Source organism: Maylandia zebra, linkage group LG14 (genome assembly GCF_041146795.1).
Source record: "Maylandia zebra isolate NMK-2024a linkage group LG14, Mzebra_GT3a, whole genome shotgun sequence".
Classification (NCBI taxonomy): domain Eukaryota; kingdom Metazoa; phylum Chordata; class Actinopteri; order Cichliformes; family Cichlidae; genus Maylandia; species Maylandia zebra.
In genome coordinates, this window is record NC_135180.1 from 26,338,825 (window position 1) to 26,354,728 (window position 15,904).

The 15,904-nt window shown below is 44.4% G+C and overlaps 1 long non-coding RNA gene across 1 annotated transcript; it reads right to left on the reverse strand.

The window, feature by feature from the left end:
• Positions 1-2,725: 2,725 nt before the first annotated feature.
• Positions 2,726-3,661, reverse strand: LOC143421955 (uncharacterized). The gene is made up of 3 exons (XR_013101557.1): positions 3,407-3,661; positions 3,135-3,302; positions 2,726-2,998 (listed from the first exon to the last, which is right to left on the reverse strand). It is a non-coding gene; the product is annotated as an uncharacterized LOC143421955 (long non-coding RNA).
• Between the last annotated feature and the right edge of the window lie 12,243 nt (positions 3,662-15,904).

Genomic DNA, 15,904 nt, shown 5'->3' on the forward strand with positions numbered 1-15,904 from the left:
AGATAGCAAACCACTGATATTTTTACTGAGAGATTTGGAGCCAGCGAGGAATAGAGGAGTTTCTGTTGTGTATTTCAAGTTGATTTTGGTCAATCGGGTGGGTTTTCCAGCTTTGTATTCTTGTTGTTTGCTTTTGTTTTGTACATGTTTATTTTATCTGACAATGGGAAAAACTTAAAATGTCAAAAATCTGCTTTTCATAATATAAATATCATTAAATAACTTTAGAAAGACTTCTATTTGACTTTTTACATTTAATGTTATAAAAAGATACATTTTATGTTTTAAATAATCTTAAACTGTTAGTCTGCAAAATGTGCAGCAATTTAATTTATTTATTCTCTTTAGCTGATAGTTTGTGGGGCCCAGTTAGACTGTATAACTGCATCTCTACCAGTTTCTGTGCACTCCAGCCTCTTCTGTTCCATGTGAAGGGATTTTCCTTAAGGCAGGAGAAATTATCTAAATATAAAAGGAACAGGTTCGGCCATGGCACAGTGGAACAAATTTTCTTCATAAATACAAATGGGAAAGGGTTACCTTAAATGCATCATGTTTTTAATTTGCAAGTTCAAAAGCATTTTCCCTTTCCAGTTCACAATCAATTCTACCCCCAGGTCAAAAATATGTATAGGAAAATTTCCCTAATGGAATATTATTTATAAAAATACCCATCTAGCGATTAACTGCATAAGTACATGGAGGCGGGACCTCAATGCAGAAGCATACTCCATAATGTGTTGTACATTATTATATGTATATTATATGTAACGTGGTATTTTTCAAATATTGTATTTACCAACATCAAGCCGTCACAAGCAAAGAAAGACCACACAATGGTGCATGTTTAAACAAGGAAAGTTTACTGGTCAAAATTATTTATTAAAGAAATAAACAACATTTTTGTCACCCCCAAAAAATACACGTTTAAAGTGACACAATGGTGGCCCAATATCAGACAGAATTCCACTCTGTAGAGTGGGCAATCATTACGAAGCAGTTGGTTTTATTTTGTGGATTCAAGCTGCTCTTCATATTTTTAGCCACCAGATGTCACCAGAGAAGACTGCGATGAAAAGCTTCGAGTAATGAACCGTTTTTCAATACAAGCTTCAATGCTTCAGAAAGCTTCATTTGGCCATCACTACCTCTATTGCAGCATAACTAAGGGAGGATTCAGGGTCACCTGGTCCAGCCCTAGCTATATGCTTTAGCAAAAAGGGAAGTTTTAAGCCTAATCTTGAAAGTAGAGATAGTGTCTGTCTCCTGAATCAAAGCTGGAAGCTGGTTCCACAGAAGAGGGGCCTGAAAACTGAGGGCTCTCCCTCCCATTCTACTTTTAAATACTCTAGGAACAACAAGTGGGCCTGCAGTGCGAGAGCGAAGTGCTCTAATAGGGTGATATGGTACTACAAGGTCATTAAGATAAGAAGGGGCCTGATTATTTAAGACCTTGTATGTGAGGAGCAGGATTTTGAATTCAATTCTGGACTTAACAGGAAGCCAATGAAGGGAAGCCTAAACAGGAGAAATATGCTCTCTCTTTCTAGTCCCTGTCAGGACTCTTGCTGAAGCATTTTGGATTAGCTGAAGGCTTTTCAGCGAGTTTTAGGACATCCAGATAATAATGAATTACAGTAGTCCAGTCTGGAAGTAATAAATGCATGAACTAGTTGTTCCGCTCTTAATTTATTGCAATATAGGCGCTCTTTGCAATGAGCTAATTTTATTTTGAAATTCGTTTTATTTTGAAAACCAGTTTCAGGAAGTGACAGGATGTCAGCCATGTTTGTTTAGTTCCTAGCGGATCACATGTGGGGAAATTTGATCCAGCGACATCTGCCTTTTGTTTGTGCCATCGACACCACCGTCTGTAAGTTTCATTTGTATTGAATTGTAGGATTGTATTTTATGTATATTTTGTGGAAATATTTGCTGTAGATGAATACTTTAGTAGCTGTATGCTAACGCTAATGGATGTGTATTGGAATCTAATTTTGTTGTGCTAATGATGCTAGGTTAATTTTAGCTATGTTATTTGTATTTCAGTTTTACTCCATGAGGAAATACTCACTAATTAAAAGGAGTTGGACGCTACATCCTGACTTCGCGCGTTATTTCAAGTGGAGTTAGGCTACTGCTGAATTGTGTAGCGTACACACACAAGGAGAGCAGGATAGTAAAAAGACGGTTAGCAGCTGGCAAAACAACTCTACGACAGCAAGCTAAGTCAACAAACATGGACGAAGCACACCCCGAAGGTGCAAGACTTAAAGAACCAAAGCCTCCTCAAGACAGAGCATCAGTTAAAAGCACTGGTTCAGTTTCCAGATATTCAAGCAGATCAAATGTCAGTGCAGCAGCAGCACACGCGAGAGCCAAGGCAGAAGCTGCTCGTGCACGTGTTGCCTTCGCACAGAGAGAGATCAGCATTAAAGTCGACAAAGCAAGATTAGAAGCTAATCTCGAAGCCTTAAATCTTGAAAAGGAAGCTGCAGCTGCAATTGCCCAAGCAGAAGTTTTGGAAGCAGCAGCAGAGATAGAGGTTGAAGCACATCCTAGTTGGAAAAGTCTCCCAGTTATGGTGCAGAGTACACATGAACGTGTAAGCGACTATATCAGAGACCAAACTATGCAGCTTAACCAACGCAATGAACCAGTCAATCTCTCAATATCAGAGCATCCCATCGAGAAGAGCCCGCCACCATCGGCTAAGTACATCATTAAAGAAGAGTATATCGTGAAAGACTCATGGCCCACACCTTTCCAGCCACAACCAAGTTCTGAGGTAACGCATGCATACCAAACCGCTCACACCTCTATCCCATCAGCTCAGCCAGACATAGATGGTCGCCTCCAAGTTAACAGTGAGCGACTCCTGCAAGAACAAAAGAGCAATACGCCCTACCCTAAGCCAGAGCTAACTTTTCCTCAGTACCTCAACACTTCTCATACATACCCTCCAGAGTCTTCAGTGATGATGGACATGGCGAAGTACCTGGCAAGAAAAGAGCTTGTGAGCACTGGCTTAACCCACTTCGACGATCATCCAGAGTCATACAGAGCATGGAAATCTGCCTTCTCCAATACCATTAAGGGTTTGGACCTTACTGCAAGCGAACAGCTGGATTTACTTTTAAAATGGCTCGGGAAGGAATCTTCTGTGTATGTCAAGCGCCTAAGAGCAGTTCATATCGACAACCCAAATACTGCACTCAAAATGGTCTGGGACAGGCTCGATGAATGCTACGGTGCTCCAGAAGTTATCGAAAGTGCTCTCTTTAGGAAGTTGGACAGCTTTCCTAAAATAACAAACAAGGACAATTACAGGTTAAGGGATCTTGGAGATCTATTGATGGAACTACTTTCAGCAAAAGAGGATGGCTACTTGCCTGGCTTAGCATACCTGGATACCGCCCGTGGCATCAAACCCATCGTGGAAAAACTGCCATACAACCTGCAAGAAAAATGGATCACTCAAGGCTCAAAATACAAAGAGGACTACAAGGTTGGTTATCCCCCCTTTTCATTTTTCACTTCCTTCATCTGCTATCAAGCTAAAACAAGAAACGATCCCAGCTTTGCTCTTTCTGGAAGCAGTCCTGTCACAGAAAAGCCTATCTCACGCCACACAAATTTAAGAACCCCAGTCTCAGTTCATACGACCAAAGTAGTTTCTGAGGGCCCACAAAGCGATCCAGATCCTAGAGAGGATATATCCAAGCATTGCCCCATCCATAAAAAACCCCACCCCTTAAAGAAATGCCGTGGTTTCAGGCTAAAGACCATTGAAGAACGCAAAACGTACTTGAAAGATCAAGGTGTCTGTTTCAAATGCTGTGCATCCACATCTCATCTCGCACGAGACTGCAAAGTTGTCCTGAAATGTGATGAGTGCAACAGTGACAAGCACATCACAGCTCTTCATCCTGGTCCACCACAACTGTCAACCAAGGCCTCAAGTTCCCGAACAGGTGACGGCGGGGAGCCGGGAAAAGAGGACACTATCCCAGAACCAGTTGCAAGCGCTCTGTGCACTGAAGTTTGTGGCAATGGCGCTAGGTCAAAATCTTGTTCCAAGATATGTCTTGTTAAAGTTTATCCTAAAGACTGCCCACAACAAGCCATCAAAATGTATGCTATGCTCGATGACCAGAGCAACAAGTCTCTAGCCAGGTCAGAGTTCTTCAACTTATTCGGAATAGAAGTTGGCTCATACCCCTACATCCTGAAAACTTGTGCTGGCTTAGCCGCAACCTCCGGCAGGAGAGCAAATGGCTATCAGATCGAAGCAGTAAATGGTGAAGTTAGCCTTGCGCTACCAACACTGATCGAATGTGATGACTTACCAGATAATCGTGATGAAATACCGACACCTGAAGCTGCCCTCCATCACCCGCACCTCAAGAGCCTTGCCAGCAAAATCCCACCTCTTGATAATGATGCCAAGATCCTTCTTTTGCTTGGGAGAGACATTCTCCAGGTTCACAAGGTGAGGCAGCAGATCAACGGTCCTGGTGATGCACCCTTTTTTTTTTTTTATTTTGGAAGTGACATCAGAAACAGCAGCATGTGACATCACGTGATGGCGGAGCTTCAGTTCATCCTTTGTCATCCTTTTTTTTTTTTTTTTAATAGGACAGGGGGAAAGAATGAAAGAAAGAGGGGGAGAGGAAGAAAGAAAACCAAAGGGGAGAAGAGACGGTGAGAAGGGGGGGAAGAGAGAAAAAAAAAAAAAAACTCCTGGGTCACCTGTATGGAGAGAAAGAAAAACAAAAAAAACAGGGGAGACAGCAAACAACAAAGAGCAACATAATAATAATAAAAAAAAGCACCATCACAATAAACTAGCTAGTCATAGATATCAATAGTTACTAAATAATAAACGATATTGTGCAGCACGCAAGATAGACAGCGCACAGTGTGCTTTGAGGCAGCAGCCAAGAAAGCTGTAGTCCGCATCTGTGAATACCCATGTGTACACCTGTGTGCATACCTGTGTGGATCAGCATGCTTGCATTCCAAAGGTTTCTCCATGTAATGATCTGCTAGAGAGTGATGCACCCTTTGCTGAAAGGCTTGACCTTGGATGGGTCTTAGTAGGTGATGTGTGTTTGAGAAAGGTTCATAAGCCCATTGTCCACTGTTATAGAACGAACATACTGGAAGACGGAAGGCCATCATTGTTCAGACCTTGTACGAGCCACATCCATCTCAAGCAAACTGTCAACTCCAGTCAAGTCAAGGGACTCTCACACAGTTGCCGTAGCACTACAATGGACGACGACTCACTCGGCAACACAGTCTTTGCAAGAACAGCGGATGATGACAAGCGTGCCTTCTCCATAGAGGATGAACAGTTTCTGCAGATAATGGGTGATGAGGTTTTTCAGGACGAGTCGAATAGTTGGGTGGCTCCTCTTCCCTTCAGGCCCCCCAGACCACCTTTGCCCAACAATCGTGAGCAAGCAATGACCCGCCTCTTCTCATTACTTCGCACACTAGAGCGTAAACCAAGGATGAAGGACCAGTTCATTGCCTTCATGCACAAGATTTTCTACAACAATCACGCAGAACCAGCCCCTCCACTCCCTAAAGGTAAAGAGTGCTGGTATTTGCCGATGTTTGGGGTCTATCATCCCAGGAAACCCGACCAAATCAGAGTTGTTTTCGACTCAAGCGCACAATGCAATGGCATCTCGCTGAACAACGTGCTACTCACCGGACCAGACTTGAATAACAGTCTAATGGGAGTCCTTATTCGTTTCAGGAGAGAGCGAGTAGCAATCATGGCTGACATCGAACAGATGTTTCATTGTTTTGTCGTGAGAGAAGACCACCGAGACTACTTACGCTTTCTGTGGTATAGAGATAATGATCCCAGCAAGGACATTGTTGAATACAGGATGAGGGTTCACGTATTCGGCAACAGTCCTTCTCCAGCTGTGGCAATATACTGTCTCAGAAGAGCTGCAAAGGAAGGAGAACAGCAGTATGGGTCAGACACCAGACATTTTGTGGAACGCGAGTTCTATGTAGACGATGGTCTTGTTTCCACATCCACAGAGGAAGAGGCAATTTCTCTGCTACAGAGAACCCAAGCATCTCTCTCTGAGTCAAACCTGAGACTACATAAGATCACGTCCAACAGCGTTGACGTCTTGAAAGCCTTCCCTGCAGGAGATCATGCTAAGGGCATTAAAGATCTTTACTTAGATGGAAGCGCAGTACCCACACAGCGAAGCCTTGGATTGAGTTGGGATGTTAAAAGGGACACATTCACCTTCCAAGTGTCAGTCAGTGACAAGCCATTCACACGACGTGGGATTCTCTCCACCATAAACAGTCTTTTTGACCCTCTCGGCTTCGTCGCTCCTGTGACCGTTCAAGGCAAGTCGTTGCTGAGAGAGTTGACCTTAGATGGAACTGACTGGGACAGTCCACTCCCTCAGGACAAATGTAAGGTTTGGGAGACATGGAAAAATTCGCTTCAAGAACTGCAACATCTTCATATCCCTCGAGCGTATACCACCACCTGTTCCAATGCCAGTCGTAAAGAGGTATGCATCTTTTCAGACGCTTCAACCAAAGCAATTGGTGCGGTGGCGTACCTCAAGACAACAGATGCAAACGACCAGGTTCATGTGGGTTTCATTCTTGGAAAAGCTAGACTTGCACCACCAACTGAACCTACCATACCTAGACTGGAGCTGTGTGCGGCAGTGCTAGCCGTAGAAATTGCTGAGTTCATCGTTCAAGAGATCGATATCCAAATCAATGCAGTCACCTTCTACTGTGACAGTAAAGTGGTGCTGGGCTACATTCATAATCAGTCCAAACGTTTCTATGTGTATGTCCACAACAGGGTCCAGAGAATCCGCCAGTCCACACAACCGAATCAGTGGAGGTATGTACCTACGGAGCATAACCCAGCTGACCATGCTTCTAGGTCCGTTCAAGCCTCACAGCTCACCAGAACCAACTGGTTCACGGGTCCAACATTTCTATACAAGTCACAGCCAAGCAGCGAGCAACAAGAGACCTTTGAGTTTATCAACCCAGACGCAGATGTTGAGATACGACCACAAGTTACAACCTGTGTTACAAGTCAAAAGGACAAGTTGCTGGGTTGTGAGAGATTCACGAAATTCTCTTCCTGGAAGTCCATACGGAGAGGAGTTGCAACACTCATCCATGTGGTTTGTTCCTTTAAGGCAAGCAGCCGAGGAACCAATGGATGTAATGGTTGGCATTGGTGCCCTAAACCTCTCACAGCTGACGAGTTGTCCAAGGCAACTACAGTGATTCTTCTTGCTGTGCAACAAGCTTCTTTCCTTGAAGAGCTAGATGCTCTTTCCAAGGGAGCCGATGTTTCCAAGAGAAGCGCTCTAACGAAACTCAACCCGATCATAGATGCAGATGGTCTGTGTGGGGATGAACAAAAAGTATTTTACCAGCATAATATAATCTGCAGTATGATCATTGCTTTAACAATGTAATAGATAGCTTTAAGATGGCCTTAAGATGTTTATGATGATGCTAACTTTGTATTTCAGGGGCAGTTATAATTATTTTATACATATTGCATATCTGTGCTTATTTGAGTTGATGTTCAGGTTCTTTAAAGGTCGTAAGCCTCACTGACGTGACTGTTCAGGTGATACATGCTGAGGGAAAACTAGAACATAGAAGGAATTGCAATACATGCTTACAAAACACTTATATCAGTTTATTTTATTATCTTTTATATGTTCATATTCTTGTATTAAGGTTTTAGTAGAGGTTCTTGGTTAAAACATTTATTTAGTAGAAGACATACACATAGTCTCAGTGAGCTTCTGGTCTGGTAAAAGGTCAGAAGTGCAACAGGTGAATTGAGAAAGAGCATTTGAGGACGAGACACAGACAGTAGGTGAAGAGGTGACACAAAGAGCATGTGAGGTCAACATACACACACACACACACTTTAAATTAGATTTATTTAGAGGAGAGGTTAGTTATGTTTGGCTGTAACTGCAAAATTGTCTTGGTAAAAGAGGAACCGTTTCTTGGTGTCTCGGCAAGAAAGAGGAACAAGACAAGAACTGAAAGGTAGACAGGAAGGGCTAGCCATGAAAATAGAAGATGATTTTCTAGGTGAAAAGTCATGATGATGTTGATCTGAACTATGTATAAAATGTATCTGTGACGCATGAAGGGGCGTCAGTAAACAAACCCTGATGTTATAAAATAATTGTTTGTGCCTTAGTAAGTCGAAGATCAATTGCTGTGTTCAGTGATCTTCCCACATGTGAATTAAAATCTTCGTTTGACTTCACCCGGCCGGACCAGTGTGGTTATTTTTCGATCACCTCTTGTACCCTTTCTCAATTCTTGAATCTTAACATTTGGGGGCTTCGTCCGGTGGTTGAGTAAGGGAAAAAAGTGGAGGTGTGAGCGGTGGTCCGAGGTGGTCAGACGGGCAGACATGAATTCCAGTGGTTGAAGTGAGTGGGCATAAGCCGGCTTATCCAAAAGGTAAGGCACTACCTGTTGAATTATTTCCAAAGTGTGCCAAATTGGACATGATAAAATTTAAGTCTACTCACTGAAGTTACTGGTGGATGTCTGTTTTGATTTTGATGAAAAATCTCATGAGTTGAAGCAGTTAGAGTTCTGCTAAGAAGAATGAAGAAATGAAAGCAGTAAAGTCTGCTAAAGCAGTTAGAGTCTGCCAGGAAAAGTTTAAATACTGGGTTGAAGTCCCAAAGAAATTGAGTTAGAGTCTCAAGTAGTTGGTAGGGAATTGGTTATTGTGTTGGTTAGAGTCCAAATTTGGTCATAAGAGTGGACCTGAGCGGTCATTTTGTGAGTTGGAGTCTCCATTTGACCACTAGGTTGCACCTGCCTCAGTTATACACTTGTTTCGGGTGTTGATTGTTGTTTCAAAGTATTATAAATTATTCTAGAACGGCAGTTCGAGTCTGCTAGGAAGCGCAGTGCTCAGAGGTAACGCTTGCCAATGCAAAGGACGCTTATGCATTGTCCTCGAAGAGGGATAGTCAGTTGGTCACTGTGGAGCTTGGGGCACTCCAGAATAACTAGGAGTTAGAGTCTCCTTACCGTTTGCAACGGTATCTGCGCTTTTTTGGCCAGCAGAAGTGGACTTCGGGCGTGTAACTTTAACCTAAAACTTCAAAAAAGTTTGGGTTGGTTGACGCTTTTAAATTGAGTTAGGGATTTTAGAAATGAGGCCAGAAACAGTTAAAGTCTTGATACTGGTTAATTGATCGCAAAAAACTCAGGGAGTTTATCGGTTAAACTGTTATGTTAAATTTGTCGAAATTCGATAGGTGTTAAAAGGTTTAAAATCTGTGCAGTTGTAAATATAAGACGTCTCTGTAATAAAAAAGATCTCTGTGGGTCGAGTCAGCAATGCACTGACTGCCTGCTGCTATTCTTAGATGAAGAGTGTGTGTGCATGCAAATGAGGCAACTGATGCAGAGCGCATGAGAGGACTATGCTTTCGGTTTTGTGTGTCATTCAGCTCTATAACTATTGTTTGCAAATGTGGATAAATGTCTGCAATTAAAATGCTGGCTTAGTAAATAATAACATTGTAAATATATGAATGGTGACAGCGTTTCAAAATAGAATATAAGAATTGTTTGTGTTTAAAACCAACGTTTAGGTAAGAAGATTTAAGGTGGATTTGAAGGCATAAACAAAAAATAAAAGGGTTACAGTCTGCAAGGGTTGTTAATTCATGAGCTGACTGGATGCAGAGTAAGTGGAGTGGTCATCCTGAGAGGATTGAATGATGCTCTAACTCTGTGGTCAAGTCAGACATAGGCTTTAAGCAACCATGAGCCACTAATAAGCGTGACAGATTAATGAGTATGTGTAAATTGAACTTGTTAAATAGCTTTAATAGAAGTAACTCAATGAACACGCAATAAAGTGGACTTTTTAGGGGTAGTTTACCACTGATACCATAAAAAGCAACTTAATTAGTAGTTCAATAACAAATTGTAAAGATAACCTTTGTTATTTGATAAGAGAGAGAAAATTCAGGTTACATATAGTGAATAAATAAGGAAATGTTAATCTCTGCGTCATTCCACACTGAAATTTCAATTGTAGGGGATCATTTGGAGGTGAATTGTGTAGGACACGGGGAGACAGAAGAATCTCCCCATGAGTTTTCGGTGTGCATAGAAATTGAGGAGGCTGAACTGGAAGCCTGCCTGGGTCGTTGTTTTTGTTTATTTGAGGGTCTGCTGGAAGTTTGTGAAAACGACCACCTTGATATGTGGGAGCCTTCTCGGGCAGCGATTTTTTGTTAAACCTGTGGCAGGCTGTGCAACATGGAGAAAGCTTTGACATAATGTCATAAAGGTGATTTCTTGGTTTTAGACTTATTAGTACGGGACAAGTTGAGGGACCCTTGAGGGTGTGTTGCTGTAAAGTATATAAGGGACGCGCAGCGCCGTTAATGGGTTTAAAATAAATGAAAAAAAACACTAATCCGAGGAACTATTGGAGAGGTAAGTATACGGAGGTGAGCGCGTTGCGCATAAGGGTTGCTGGTGTCATATATTAACACTTTGAGGGCGAATAATTTTGATTGAGTGTCAACGCTTGAGAACGCAAGGACAGCGTCTAGAGTGCTGGGTTAAACTTTGTGTATCACCGAGCAGGGGAAGAGGAGCCAGTGGTTGCGAGAACAGCGAGACGAAGACTGAAACCGAAAGTTAAGCGTGTCTGGGTGACCTAGACCAAGAAGGTAGAGTCGACCAACGCCATTGGAAGAGGTAAGTCTGTGTTTCAGAGAATGGCTGACAGCTCGGGTGCGACACCTAGTGGGAAAAGGGGATGCAAACCTCTGAAGGATCAGCTTGAACAGCTTAAGAAAGCTATTCGTTTGGCTTCACCTGGAGCATTAAAAGCAGCAGAGAAAGAGTGCCAAGCGATGGAGGTTGAGGTAAGTAAACTTATTACATCCCAACAGAAAGGGCTGGGTGATAAAATACCTCTGAGCTTGGTGTTAAAAACTGAAGGAGAAGTGTACGGACAAATGCATGAGGCCCTACGTGTGTCCATAGAGGCATTAACGGCATTGGAGGTTATAAAGCAGAGAGTAATGCAGGGAGGGCCAGAAGAGGAGAATGAAGACCGTGCGACGTCATCAGAAGAAGAAGACGATGAGGAGGACGAAGATGGAGGAGCTGAACCTCAACCAAGTACAAGCCTAATTTTGAGGAAAAGAAGTGTGAAGAGAGACCAAGCACAGAGACGGCCCATATTTAAGAGCTCAAAGAGTAGAAAAGTGAGTTTTGAACAAGGAGCTCCTGACCCTGGTTTAAGTCTGCCTCTAATAGCAGGTCCAAAGAACGAACCAGTTTATCGCGCCTATAAGGTGAGAGATTTGGAAGCATTGGTTAAACAACTTCCACCAATAACCAAGGGAGAACATTGGGAAGGAGAAGAATTAGCGCTGGGCGACTTTCGCGCTTTGGCCGGACGTTGTATGCTGGGTGGTGGGTTAGCAGATGTAGAGCAGATAGCTCAAACAACCAGATATGCAAATGACCGGAAATATCATGAGGTGCAGAATGACTTAGCAGATGCAGTCCGGGAGAAGGACCCAACTCCTAACTCTGGAGCCATTCCAAAAATTATTTGGGATCCCAAAAACACACCCAGAGAGTGTTTAGCTAAAGCAAAGGAACAATGGTTGTTAGGAACAGGAATACATCCGGGGAAGGAGGGTGAAAGTAGAGCGTGGTTTCGTTCGGCGGTGCTGGCAGGGCTGCCCAATCAGGTTGCAGTGGATTTGGAAAAGAACCCAGATTTTGCCGTTGCAGACTCGGTGCAGTGGGACAGACATGTGACCCACAGACTTCAGCAGGAACAGGATTTGGCAAACAAACAAAAGAAAGAGTTGGAGGAAGCCCAGGCGTGGCTGGTCAAGTTGCAGCTGGCAGAAGCAAAAAACAAAGCAGGAGACAGAAAGAAAGAGGATAAAGAGAGCGCAAGGAAAATAATGGTGGCAAGGCCTCAGCCCGATCCTGTGCCTGACTGGCCAGATCAGGATCCGGGTCTCTACCCTGATGACCGTTGGCCCGCCAATGCACCAAGGCAGCGTCAACCAGTAGGGAATTGGGGGACCGGTGGACCGCAGAGAGGGCGTGGTGGATCCGTGAGGGGAGGACAAAGGGCTCGGAATCCAGGGAATCCTAACAATGTGTCTTGGACTGCCTGTTACAGCTGTGGAGCAGAAGGACACTGGTCCCGAGAATGCCCTGAATCGCAGCGAAATTATCAGAGGCGAGGCTATCAATCCCAGGCACGAGGAGGCCCAAGACAAAGAGCTGCTTACAGGGGAGCATATCAAGCTCCAAACCCGAATGCAGCACCAGCCGCCCAGTACCCAGTAGCTGACTGGGGCTGGGAGAGGGAGCAATACTGACGGAGCCCGGAGAAACTGAACAGCGTGGGGGCGGCAGAACCCATGCTGTCAATGACCGTGGAAGGCACTGAATTGCCCTTCCTGGTGGATACTGGAGCAACATACTCAACTTTGAAAGACACACCAGACAGTGCAACACTCTCCTGTCACACAGTTAATGTGGTAGGCTTTTCCGGGATTCCAATGACACTGCCATTGACAGATCCAGCATTGACACAGCTGGGAAAACAGACTTTGAAACACCAATATGTGGTGTCCTCACAGGTGCCTGCAAATCTCATGGGCAGGGACCTGCTTGTGAAACTGGGAGCCACAATCATGTGCTCACCAGATGGACTGATTGTTACTCTGCCTGGAGGAAAAGAATTCCCGTGCCTGGGATCACCTTCAAAGACTCAATATTTAGTCCAGAACTCTGAACAACCCACTGCCGAAATCTACTGGGGGAGGCTAGTGGAAGAAGGCATTCTGAGACATTATCAGCTGTGGAAACCCTGGATAATGAGCCTGGCCGTCTATTCCCCCCCGCGAGATCCTTTCCACGTTACACTCTTTTATGATAGGGAAGATAACGATATCTATCGGGAACAGTTCCAGTCTGATCTTGAGGGACAGACGTGGAATGTGCAAACACATAACATTTATGTTGGACCAGAAGGTGTGGCCGCGGCTGTGAAATTTACTGATGAACAACTGCCTTGGTACAATGTGGGAGAGGATTCAGCCCCTCACATTACATTGGCGGTCCACGAGGGTCATGGGCCAAGAGATCTGGGACCAATGGTCAAGCGGGCGCTGGACAACGCATGCTGGCAAAGCACCCAAATTCCAAATGTCTGGTATGCACCAAAATGTAAAATATATCGCATAACTTGTTTGTCCAACGATGCAGTGATCTTAGAACATAAAGAAATCTCCAGAATACATGGCAGGGAAAGAATGGATCATCCTGATGCAGTAGCTGAGCTCTCAAAATTGCCTGGTACTTTGTGGTCCGCAGGGCCCACAGATGTAGGTCTAGCTAACTGTTCGCCTGTCCTGTTCCAGCTGAAGTCTGACATACCAATTAACAGACCACAATATAAGCACAAAACTGAAGCAGAAGAAGGTATAGCTGAAACCATTGAAGGACTGTGGAAGGCAGGAGTGCTTGAGCCCTCATGGTCATTTTGGAACACACCTATTTTGCCAGTGGAAAAACATGGGACAGGGAAGTACCGTATGGCACATGATTTGAGAGCAATAAATGCCATGCTGAGGACTGACACTGTGCCTGTACCAAATCCCTACACGGCTCTGACCGAAATTACTGGGGACCAAAAGTGGTTCACATGTATTGACCTAGCGAATGCATTCTTTTGTCTCCCACTGCACGAGTCACTCAGAGACATTTTCTCATTCACATACAGAGGCCGCAAATTTAGGTACACACGCCTACCACAAGGCTTTGCACTCTCACCAGGAATTTTTAATCAGGTGTTGAAAGAGGCATTGTCCCCATGTCAACTGCCAGGGGGCTGTACATTAATACAGTATGTTGATGATCTTCTTATTGCAGCCCCGTCAGCAGCGGCCTGTACGGCAGCATCGCTCGTGGTGTTGAACAGATTGGCGGAGTGTGGCTTCAAAGTGAGCAAAGAAAAACTGCAGTTGGTCCGGCCAGAGGTAACATTCCTGGGCCGGGTGATCGCACACAGATCAGTGGGGTTAATGAACACACACAGAGACCAAATTCTGACACATCCAAAACCAAGAACTGTGAAGGAGTTGCTTTCCTTTCTTGGCTTGACAGGTTACAGCAGGCAGTTCATTCCGAACTATGCGGGTAAAACGGCCCCTTTAAGGGACCTGATCAAGAAAGTTGGTGTTCGAAATCTGAAAGCTGAATTGCCTTGGACGCCGGACACAGAGACAGCGTTCATTTCACTAAAACAGGATTTGTCAAGAGCCACAGATCTGGCCACACCTAACTATGATGAGGCATTTTATCTTGATGTTTCAGAAACAAAGGGAGTTGTGAATGGTGTGTTGTTTCAGAAAAAAGGGGGAGGTAGGGATGTACTTATGTATGTCAGCATAAGATTAAATTCAACAGAAGCAAGGCATCCCACATGCACACAACACGCAGCAGGAGTAGCAAAGATAATTCAGAAAACAGCACACATAGTGAGGGAACACCCACTGAAAGTGCTTACCACACACAGTGTAGTGGCCTATGTGAACTCACAGGTATTCACAATGACTCCACTGACGCAACAAAGGTTGAGCAAAATTTTAGAGGCGCCAAATTTGATATTCACACATGAAGGAATAAATATGGCAGACCTAATGGGGTCAGGAGAACCACATGACTGTATTAAGAAAGCCCAGGTTGAAGGAAAAATCAGGGAAGACCTGAAGGCAGAGCCCATATACGGAGCTGAGGATTGGTTCACAGATGGATGCTGCCACAGAGATGAAGAAGGATTGAAAGCGGGCTATGCAGTAGTCTGTAGAGTAGGAACTGAGTTTCAGGTGAAAGAAGCAGGAAAAATTGAGGGACAACAGTCGGCCCAGAGAGCTGAAGTGATAGCCCTAACTCGAGCCCTGAGGTTGGCTAAAAACATGAGAGTGAACATCTACACTGACTCAGCATATGCGTTTGGAGCAGCTCATGTGGAACTGGCTCAGTGGAAGAGAGCCGGGTTCAGGACGGCCACTAATGCACCCATCTGTCACAAAAAGGAAATGGAGGAACTGGAAAAGGCCCTGGAGGACCCAGACGAGGTAAGTATTATAAAATGCAAAGGCCACTCACAAGCAGACAGTATGGTGGCAAGAGGAAATCAGAAAGCTGATGAAGCCGCAAAGGAAGCAGCGGGCTACAAAGGACAGAGACAACTGGTGCAGGTAACCCCAGAAGAGGAGGTTAGCACTAACAGCATGGAAGAAGTTAGAAAGGCTCAGGAGGAGACATCCCCAGAGGAAAAGGGGGTGTGGGAAAACAAAGGAGCCTGGCAAGATGGCGGTTTGTGGAGGGGGCCAGATGGGCGTCCCGCTTTAACGGCCAAAATGGCGGAACAAAAGGTGAATGAGGCTCACGGGCTTGGTCACGTGGGAGTGAAACAGATGGAGAGAAATTTGTGCCGATGGTGGCATCCTGATTTGAGAAGGATGATACTGGAAAAGGCCAGAACGTGCCTAATTTGTGGGGCACACAACCCAAAGCCAGCAGTAAAACCTGAAGCTGGTAAGTTTCTCATGCCAGAAAGGCCAGGAGAAGAGGTCGTGATTGATTATACCGACATGATTGATACAGGCCCAGGTGGGGTGAGGTATTTGTTGGTGTGTGTGGATGTTCTGACTGGATGGCCCGAAGCATGGGCGACCAAATGTGAAGATGCGAAAAGTGTGATTAAGTGCTTAATCAATTATTACATTCCAAGGCATGGGTTTCCCAAGAGAATTAGGTC